The following is a 2,002-nucleotide window of genomic DNA, read 5'->3' as shown; positions in this document are numbered from 1 at the left end:
TCCCTCTCTTCCTCCCTCCCTCTTTTCCTCCCTCCCTTTCTCCCTCCCTCTCTTCCTCCCTCCCTCTTTTCCTCCCTCCCTCCCTTTCTTCCTTTCTTCCCTTCCTCCCTTCCTCTCTCCTTCTCTTTCTTACTCCATACTTACAACCCTGTGGGCTTTTTGTATGTTAGGCACGGTGCTGTGCCACTGAGCGACACCCCCAGCCCTCCTCAGCTTTAAAGGAGACACCACTGCAGCACCCGTCACATAGGATGGGCAAGAGGACTGTGCCTGGTGAGATTGTGAGACCTGCTCGGAGCTAAATCAATGAATGAGGACGGTCCCACACTGGAGTCATTTATAACTCTACATCTTTTGCCACACAAAGTTCCTAGGTCTCTGCTCCCTCAGCCTCAACCATATATCCACTGACCCGCCTCTGAGATTTGCACTCTGGGCTCTCTCCTCCAGGGGTGCTCCTGGGCCAGTCTCACCTCTGCATATAAGTCCTCCCTATCTCGGAAACTCCATCCTGATCTCACCCCGCCTTCCCTGTATCTGTTTACAAGTCCCGGCTCACCAGCAACCTTTTGCCTTGTATTACTGGGTCAGACACCCAAGGCCTTGTCTTAACCCCTGGAGCAGGAGGCCAACAACCCAAGACCAGAGACGCCCCTCCCCGCACCCCCCCCCTGGTCTCTCTGTGAGAGTGTGAGTGCATGCACACACATACCACACCAGCCAGCCCTGACAGTCACTAAATACCCAGAAGAGAGATGGACAGATGGACGTCCTGGAAGCAGCCTAGACAGGGATACAGGATTCTCCCTGCTTGCTCATCTTTTCTGCAACCTGCTGCGATTTACTTCCCTGCACTGAGCCTTGGCCTATTCCTGACCCAAGTTGGGCATGGAAGCACTTACCCACCCAACCTCTAGTTGCTGGGAGAATCACATCTACACAGCATTGGCATTACCCTATTATCGCTAGCAGGCACAGAGTTTGAGGGGCAAAACAAGAAAGGTCTCCTCACAAGATCTTTTGGGTCCTCTCCTCACTGGAAAATAGGTTGAACAGAAATAGCTGGCAGGGCTCTTGCTGTCACATCAGGACCTTCTGAGACGTGGGCTCCTTAGGGCTCTTCATCTACCGGCATCCTCCATGTTGAAGCTCATCTGGGTTCAGCCCTGTCGCTCCCAACTCCCTCCCCAGACACTCTGCCGCAGTCAGAACCTACCTTAGCTGGACCACAGTCGTCCACTTCCCCAGATCCTCCAGCCAATGAGCTCCTGAGGTCCTGTCCAGGAAGCCAGCAACCCCAAGGACCAGATGTCCCAAAGGAGCCAACGAGAGCTCGTCGTTGTCCTGACTGTCCACTCTAGATCTGCAGAAAAAGTTCTTCCTCACACAGCCAGTCCAGTCCCTCCTCTTCCTTCCCCTTCCCCTTCCTCATGGCCCACAAAGCCCCTCCCAGGCATATCCTGCTGAGGCTTTTTTTTTTTTTCAAAGAAGTGGGTGTGGTCACTCACTGTCCCTGGGGGTTCCTTATTCTGGCCTAATGCAACTGACCTGTCTGGAGGGATGAACATTTCCACAAGGGATGGACATGTCCACTCTCATGCTGATGAGGTTCTGAAGCAGAAATCTAGGCTTTCCAAAGGTCCAGGTACCCCAATTATGTCCCATCCTACCGTGGGCATGAGGGACCAGGTGTCCGTTAAGTTCCTCCCACCTGACATGCACAGGCTGAACTATTTCACACCAAACCAGCATCGCTGTCACCTCAGAACAGAAACTCTGTGTCATCCCAGCATCTGTCCCCCACATTTGCATCTTAGACCACATCAAGTCTGCTCAGCACTGCCTCCCCAGCCTGTGTTCTGAGCTGTGGCAAAGCCTGCTTCCTTAATCTCACCCCTGAGTAGCTCCTCACGGCAGCCTCTCTGAGACCTAGTGAAGGTTCTTAACTACCCAGGCTGCCAGGTGTGGTAGTCCACACCTTTGATCGAGATGTTCCGGAGGC

The 2,002-nt window shown here is 53.5% G+C and overlaps 1 protein-coding gene across 4 annotated transcripts in view; it reads right to left on the bottom strand.

Moving 5' to 3' along the window:
- Pik3r6 (phosphoinositide-3-kinase regulatory subunit 6) overlaps nt 1–1,446 on the bottom strand; it is a 52,026-nt gene extending 50,580 nt beyond the window's left edge. For 2 of the 4 annotated variants that reach the window (XM_021212989.1, XM_021212988.1), the window contains exon 1: nt 1,217–1,446. The gene's annotated coding sequence lies outside the window, so the exon portion shown is untranslated. Of the gene's footprint in view, nt 1–1,012; nt 1,174–1,216 lie in introns of those variants that run through there. The other 2 variants (XM_029546084.1, XM_029546083.1) reach the window with 2 other exon arrangements.
- Nucleotides 1,447–2,002: the final 556 nt, after the last annotated feature.

Source organism: Mus pahari, chromosome 14 (assembly GCF_900095145.1).
Source record: "Mus pahari chromosome 14, PAHARI_EIJ_v1.1, whole genome shotgun sequence".
Classification (NCBI taxonomy): Eukaryota; Metazoa; Chordata; class Mammalia; order Rodentia; family Muridae; genus Mus; species Mus pahari.
The sequence above is the reverse complement of the archived record's forward strand: the minus strand, read 5'-3'. Positions and strand labels throughout refer to the sequence as shown.